Below are 8,785 nucleotides of genomic sequence, written 5' to 3'. Positions count from 1 at the left end.
GAACCCGCAGATTGCGAGTCGAGCGCCCTAACCACCTTGTAATGTTAGACTGCATATTATAATTTACTAAGTGATCGATAACACAGGCTTGCGATGGTTTTATTGTCTTGGAATTTTTACATGTTCTACAGTTATTCCTGTAAGTTGAATCGGAAAATGATATCCATTTTTCTCCATCACGTACAGATTTTTCATCAAACTTCATATGTACTTTTTTTTTTTCGTAAGTGAATCATTTTGTTATGCTTAAAATGTTGACAACCACTGGCTATAGATTTCTCTAGACCAATCGCGACGTGAGTCTTATCGATTGTTCTAGAACCCACGAGAAACACACCTCTAGTATATAAACGGTTAACAGGGCGCATGACGTGTCATTTCTGGATAGTATTTGTTTGTGCGTACAGTTCGACATTATTAATAAATTTTCAATATTATTTATTCGCCGCTATGGCAACAAGAGGTTGTGTAAATGACCCAAACATATTCCGTTAAAATAGTTTTAAATTTTATCTTTCTTTTTCATATCACCAAAGATAAAATTTAAATTAGATCGTGTAACGTAGATATCCAAAAATTTCTTTTATTGACCGCGCATTCTCCTCTTGATTGCAGTTTCCTATAATGCAAAGCGCATCTGGAGCCAGCCAACCGAAAGAAATAAACAGTTAGGCTTATTATAACGGTAATTTGTAAATAATATTTATGGGGTTTTAAATTCATTTTCAATTACCAATAAAGTAACCTCAAATAATTTAGGTATTTGGATAATGTGAGAGCTCGTGCCTAAATCTTTATTTTACATTATATATCGGACCAAGTATTTAATGATTACATATATATATATCACAAGTTTATTTTCAATTTCATCACAGGTAAAATTGAAATTAGAATCTGTGACGCCGAGGCCTAATGACGTAATGTTTTCTTTGATTGGCCGTACCCTCTGTTATGGACTGTAGTTTCGCATATTGGTGGCTAATCAGCACAGTTTGGGCTGGCAAATCAAAGAAATACAATTAGGCACAATCTAAAAAAAATTATAATATGAGAATGTAAAAACATTGATATTTGAAATATCGTTATCAAAAAATGAAAAAATATATATATATAGTTTTAAAGCAATTTGAAGTGTTTCGGAAAATCTGTTTATATTTTATTTCTACAATTAAATTGTTTTTCTCGGGAAATTAAGAATTACATAATTTTTGAGCGTCATAAAGCCGTAAACTTACCGCTGACCCACCGGGGGAACGGGGATACGATCAATATCAACTGTTCATTTCACAATATATTTATCCCCTTTTGGGCCTTGCGATGTTAAAATCCGGGGTTCGATTCCCGAAGTGCTGAAAAACAACAAATTTGACGATGTTATTATTTGGCATTTTACACCAATATCACATAGAATACTTGTTAAACATTTTGCTAATTTAAAATACCCGACATCTGTTAAATGGATTATTGAGCCATAAGTTTATTAATTATATTGTACAATGTAATAGTCTTTTAAATTGATTGTTATATATCTCAACCTATTTGGTGTGAAGTTGAGCACAAAGCTACACAGTGGGCTATCTGTGCTTTGCCCACCACGGGTATCGAAACCAGGTTTCTAGTGTTGTAAGTCCGCAGACATACCGCTGTGCCACTGGGGAGCAATTATGTTTGTTTGTAATTAAGCACAAAGCTACACAATGGACTTTTTGTGTTCTGCTCACCACGGGTATCGAAACCCCGTTTCTAGTGTTGTAAGTCCGCAGACATACCGCTGTGCCACTGGAAGGCTTATATTTATTTAAAATAATTAAAGAATAATTGTGAAGTGGGTTATTAAATATTTTACCACTTTTTAATTTAAAAATATCCTAATTTGTGAAACAAAGAAAGCCTGACATCTTTTGAATGTCTTTGGCTACTCAATTATCTGGCAAAAAAAAAATGACACTACGTTTTTTTTTTGTTTTTTTTATTTGATTTTATATTATGTCTTAATGTTCCTTTTATTTTACCTGTCGTTACAACAACTATTTCTGTTTTATATTAAACCAGGTAAACATTGCTTACGTAGGTGTCGTTGTGTATGTGAGGCAACCGTTTTGTAGAAATTACCTGCATACGAAGATCGAGTCATCTTGAAAAGCGTCCTCCAGTGGCTGAAAGGTGAGTCACTAGGCTTATAATAAATACGAAATAAATAATTTCTATTTTATGAGTTGTTTACTAATAAGTATGGTCGAAGTGAGTGAATTATTTATCTATTTTATGAGCTGTTTACTAATAAGTATGGTCGAAGTGAGTGAATTATTTATCTATTTTATGAGCTGTTTACTAATAAGTATGGTCGAAGTGAGTGAATGATTTATCTATTTTATGAGCTGTTTACTAATAAGTATGGTCGAAGTGAGTGAATGATTTATCTATTTTATGAGCAGTTTACTAATAAGTATGGTCGAAGTGAGTGAATGATTTATCTATTTTATGAGCTGTTTACTAATAAGTATGGTCGAAGTGAGAGAATGATTTATTTATTCTTTGATATCAGTTATTATTTCTGCTCCTAACCTTATTTCAACGAAACTTTAAACATGATATTATATCCATGTATTTTGTAACAGGAGTGATGTGGTGGTTAACGTGCCAGACTGAATCTGGGGATTCATGGTTCGTGTCCCTATTTGCGTTGGTGCATTAGTGTGACGGCCAAATCCCTATATTTAATTAAAGAAGCCCAATAATTGGTTGTCGGTGCAGTCATATCAGATTTCCGTTAATATCCGAAACAAACTGATAATATAATTTTTTTTTCGTTATGATTTTCAAGCGTTCTCCAAAAAGAGCATTAAAAATATATCCACGAGCATTTCTTTAATGTACTAAATGAAAAAAAAAAGACTTAATGAATGTTATAGAAGAATATGCAAAGTACACGTGTATTGTAGTCTAAAACCACTAGCACTTTACAAAACATAGCAGTTGATAAGCTGTCCGTCAAGAGAATTAGGGCTGAACTATCTGGTTAAACTCGGTGATGATATTAATACTGAGATAACCATTTAAACCACGATTTAGTTTCGTACTTTCAGAACTGTTAACAGTTTACAACATTTAAACCTACGATTTAGTTTCGTACTTTCAGAACTGTTAACAGATTACAACATTTAAACTAGGATTTAGTTTCATACTTTCATAACTGTTAACAGTTTACAACATTTAAACCACGATTTAGTTTCGTATTTTCATAACTGTTAACAGTTTACAAATTTAAACTAGGATTTAGTTTCGTACTTTCATAACTGTTAACAGTTTACAACATTTAAACCACGATTTAGTTTCGTACTTTCAGAACTGTTAACAGTTTACAACATTTAAACCACGATTTAGTTTCGTACTTTCAGAACTGTTAACAGTTTACAACATTTAAACTAGGATTTAGTTTCGTACTTTCAGAACTGTTAACAGTTTACAACATTTAAACCACGATTTAGTTTCGTATTTTCAGAACTGTTAACAGTTTACAACATTTAAACCACGATTTAGTTTCGTACTTACAGAATTTTTAACACTTTACAATACCACTGAGATGACAATTTTCCAGGACAAACTAAAACTGTTTTGTGAATTAACTATTGAAACTGTGAAGTGTAGTGTATTTATTTATTTTTCGTCGAATTTTTGCAATTAATACAAATTTTAAAGGGGGGCTATAGTAACTACATTAAATAAACATATCGTCCCCCACCCACTGCTATATACATAAATACACATCTCTTTCACCTACTCATATACACACACATATATATATATATATATATTCACTGCACCGAGTCATAGACAGCGCGAATCTTACGCAGCATATCCAAACCTTAGATGAAATATAATTAAATGTAAGCTCATGAGAGAGAGAGAAAAAAATCGCAGCCACAATACAAACATATATATATACACACTCCCTCTACCGGCTTCCACACATATGCACAAAGAATCCCTAACAGTGCGACATCTAAAGGAAACAGAACTGTCGGTACCTTTGATGGTAGATAAAAAAGTAAATTCAGACAACTAGGTCAAGAACAAAAAAGTGTCGCACATATAAGACAGGTAGATAATACTAGGATACAAATTACTTGAGGTAAGGGTAAACATTTACCTCAGTTATAGGGGTAGAAGCAGAAGTATTGCCCCCAGATGAGCAGATTGCCAGATTTAATCCCTCATTGACAAACCTCATATGTAAAATAAAAATCGAAAAAAATTTAGGTTGCTGGTATGAGAGCAATTAGTAATACTTGTCTCCTAAAGGTGGCGCTACAATCGTCAAAATAGTTACATATCTGCATAAACAGCACAATAAAATAAACGATGCTTATATCAATAATTACTACTATTAGACGATTAACTTTACTACCTCCACCCCCCAGAATTTCATAGAAGTAGTAATACACCCTTCCTCCTCCCAGATTCACGTGCTGTTGGAGTTCTTTTTTAGAGGTTTGTGTTGAGTTATCGATATTATTATAATCCCTTTGCAACTTCCCATTACCGGTAGATCGGTATTTTGGAATTATGAGTATCAGTTGTGAAAAATGAGTTGCCCCTTTCAATCAAACCTGAATTGCATTACATTGTATACGTGCATCGTATAATTTGAGCTTGCTAATGCTTTAAGAGTCACGTATTAATAAAAGGCAACAGTGACGGTTAGTCGGATATTCGAAAGCGATTCGATTTTCCACGGAATTCGATCTCAAAATCACGAAATCATTTCTAGACTAATTGTCTTTGAATACGAAAGTCTACCCTTGAAGACACGCCTTTAAATGATTAAATATCCAATAGGATTGAGTAATTACGGTAATTTCCCACGTTTCACGTGCTTACATTTTTTTACAGTCATTTACATAATACAACACAAATTGACCTGCTAAATCAAGAACAAATCCACGCAGACATGTTGTTTTTAGGGCCCCGGCATGGCCAGGTGGTTAGGGTGCTTAACTCGCAATCTGAGGGTCGCAGGTTCGAGTCCCTGTCCCACCAAACATGCTCGCCCTTTCAGCCGTGGGGGCGTTATAATGTGACGGTAAATCCCCCTATTCGTTGGTAAAAGAAAAACCCAAGAGTTGGCTGTGGGTGGTGATGACTAGCTGTCTTACACCGCTAAATTAGGGACTGCTTGCGCAGATAGCCCTCCTCGTGTAGCTTTGCGCGAAACTCAAAAACAAAACAAACAAATGTTGTTTTTAGTAAAGGGTAGACTATATTCACTATATTGTTTCTACTTCGTAGTTTTGAATTTTTCTAATACCCTTCGTTCGTCGTGTTTTCTAATGTTGGATTCAAAATGGCCGATGATTATCCAATTCGATTTAACGAAAAACGATAGCAGTGTGGTATGTTTGAATTTTGGCGTTAACATTTAAAATAATTTGTTATATTTATTTACCAAACTCTTAATTTCTTAATTTACAGTGTTTACTACATTCAGTCATATTCACACAACTGAATACACTGAATTTACAGTGTTTACTACATTCAGTCATATTCACACAACTGAATGCACTTAATTTACAGTGTTTACTACATTCAGTCATATTCACACCAACTGAATGCACTTAATTTACAGTATACTTCTTATACGTTTCAAACATCCCGATGATGAAGTTTTAACACTTCAGTTTTCATCAGTGCTTCAACCTCGTGCGGGTTAAGGTAAACTCTCCACCCCAGCGTCTTGTCTTTGAAATTGTTTGCTCAGTGAGTTTATAAATATCGGTAAACGGTTAGAACGGTCTGTCTTTGCTCTGAGTGTTTGTGTATTCAAAGTTTGGATAACTTCTACATCAAGTTTTTCCCCCTTTCATCACTGCTTGTTTAACCCTTTCTCCACATTTCTGTTCAGAGAAGCCTCTCATAATTTAATAACAATTATATACAATATAACCCAGACGTTTGGGTGTTCTGTCTTTCGTACATATCGTGCATTTTATAGACAAAGTAATAATAATAAAAAAAAAGAACCCATGAATTCAGCTGAAATAACTGCACAACAGATCGTGTTGGAGCAGCATTTCAAGGATTTCTAGAATTATTTTTGTCTTTTACACCCTAGTCTACAAGGAGAGTTTTATAGTTCCAGTACCTAGTTTTGGTTTTGTTCGCCTCTATTTTTGGTTTAGTGATCTTAATTAGACGTTCCACACTGCTGTTTCTGAAGAACTTGCAAATTTTTCTGTGACTTGTTAATTTCTGGAGATGCGCTTCGTCAGTCATTTTCTCTTCTGTTGAATTTTGTTTTATTCCTTAGTTCGTGCTTTAAAACGGTATGTTTTGTTTGTTTGTTTGTTTTTTGGTAATACCTGTAATATTTTTAAGGAACTTTTTTATCGTTTACAAAATCTTTGTGATCATTTCTCCTCACACACCCTTATCTATACCCCAAAAATTGATTCCGTTTATTAGTTAAAGAAAAACTAATTTTGATTCATTGCTTTTGTTTCGTCGCTGCACGTATCGAACCCTGAATTCCAGCGAGAAAAAAAATTACACTAAACTGAAAACTGAGCTTCTTATACTTCCATAAAATGTCATCATTTCAAACATCTCGACGATGAATTTTTAACACTTCAATTTTCATCAGTGCGTGTTCTCCTTCCTTTCCCGACGAATCAGCAGAGGAAGGACGAATACATTTTCTTCGTCACTATTGTTTAATAACGTTTAGTTTTTAGTCATTGTGATTTCTAGTTTCGATTGTTTGTTTGTTTATAGTTAAGCACAAAGCTACACAGTGAGCTACCTGTGATCTGCCCACCACGGGTATCGAAGTTTATAGCGTTGTAAGTCCGCAGACATACCGCTGTGCCACTTGGGAGCAATTGTGTTTGTTTGTAGTTAAGCACAAAGCTACACAGTGAGCTACCTGTGCTCTGCCCACCACGGGTATCGAAGTTTATAGCGTTGTAAGTCCGCAGACATACCGCTGTGCCACTGGGGAGCAATTGTGTTTGTTTGTAGTTAAGCACAAAGCTACACAGTGAGCTACCTGTGCTCTGCCCACCACGGGTATCGAAGTTTATAGCGTTGTAAGTCCGCAGACATACCGCTGTGCCACTGGGGAGCAGTTGTGTTTGTTTGTAATTAATCACAAAGCTACATTATGGGCTATCTGTGATCTGCCCACCACGGGTATCGAAACCCGGTTTCTAGCGTTGTAAGTCCGCAGACATACCGATGTGTCACTGGGATGCTTCTAGTTTCGAACGATAAAGTTAATATTTTGCTAAGTCAACGGCGCCGCCTAGTGGCTCAATGATAAGTCTGGAGTCTTATAACGCTAATTTGATATCCATGGTAGGCGTAGCACAGATAGCCCATTGTGTGTCTTTGTGTTTAATAACAAGAAAAACAAAAACAAAACCAATGGCATTCCTGAAATAGAATGTCGATCCTTCTAACGGATTTTTCCTGCTGACATTCCTAGAAGAGAATGTCGATCCCTCTAACGAATTTTTCTTGCTGACATTCCTGGAATAGAATGTCGATCCCTCTAACGGATTTTTCCTGCTGACATTCCTGGAATAGAATGTCGATCCCTCTAACGGATCTTTCCTGTTTCGTGAGTGAAAGTGTGTGGAATGCGATATAATTTTCCAACCATATGACTGTTTTGATCAAACTTTCTATTAGACAGTCGTGTTTTAACTGTATCTTGTATTCATAGCAAGGTTACTAAGGCTATCTCCCACTGTAACTAATTTTGAACTACTGCGCAGAGGGAAGGCAGCCAATCAACAGCACCCTATAAGTGGTCTATACCACTCAAGATCCAATCTAATGAGTTGGCTGTCACTTTTATAACGCATCTACAGCTTAAAATGCTGGGAATGGTATGTTGTATCGCACGGATTTGAATCTGGCTATCCAACTCCAAATCCACAGGGCCAAGCCCCGCCGTCAGGGCGTAAATAAAGGCAGCCAATCAACAGCAACCTATAAGTGGCCTATACCACTCAAGATCCAATCTAATGAGTTGGCTGTCACTTTTATAACGCATCTACAGCTTAAAATGCTGGGAATGGCTTGTTGTATCGCACGGATTTGAATCTGGCTATCCAACTCCAAATCCACAGGGCCAAGCCCCGCCGTCAGGGCGTAAATATTCATCTTTTTTTTCTCATAGTTTTCCTTCTTCATATCTGTTAATGTTTTCATGAGCCAACGTCTAAATATTTTATTTTTCATCCGCTTCCAGAAAAACAACAACAAAACCCCCGAGATTATGATATTATTAAGATCATTTGCTCATATAGAGTTATAGAGGAAAAGATGAATTCCCGACAAATGTTTACACGCATATATCAAATACGGTCACGAATTTTTGTTTTTAAAATATTCTGTGAACTGCAAAATTCAAAGAGAAGTTATCCAAGTTGATCTTTAAATTGCTACTGATTTCAAGTGACTGGTGTGTCAAAGGATTCGCCAGAATTTGGGCGTAACATAAATATATTCAGAAGCACGATTGAATCTTTAGAATGCGCTGGCTTGTACGGATATTTCTTCATAACAACAAATAATAATAATAATTCACAAGGACGTTTCTTTGAAGACATTTGTACCTATGTAGCCTTTTATAACGTGACTCTGCATTTATTATCAAGCGTAGTTTATCATAGATGTCTGCCGCAAAACAGTTAGCCAAGGACGTCCTCTACCGGAGTTTATGTGAACGAATACAATTTTTTTTTGGTTTTCCGAAAAATATGGCCAGGTGATTAGGCCG

General features: G+C 35.5%; 1 long non-coding RNA gene across 2 annotated transcripts in view; it reads left to right on the top strand.

Annotated features, from left to right (window-relative positions):
- Positions 1-8,785, top strand: part of LOC106471949 — a 52,592-nt gene that overhangs the window by 9,467 nt on the left and 34,340 nt on the right. For both annotated transcript variants that reach the window (XR_002613383.1, XR_001291569.2), the window contains exon 2: positions 2,053-2,163. This is a non-coding gene — a long non-coding RNA (uncharacterized LOC106471949). The remainder of the gene's footprint in view (positions 1-2,052; positions 2,164-8,785) is intronic.

Source organism: Limulus polyphemus, unplaced genomic scaffold (genome assembly GCF_000517525.1).
Source record: "Limulus polyphemus unplaced genomic scaffold, Limulus_polyphemus-2.1.2 Scaffold4981, whole genome shotgun sequence".
NCBI classification, from domain to species: Eukaryota; Metazoa; Arthropoda; class Merostomata; order Xiphosura; family Limulidae; genus Limulus; species Limulus polyphemus.
Note: the sequence above shows the minus strand (reverse complement) of the source record. Positions and strands in the feature narration are given on the sequence as shown.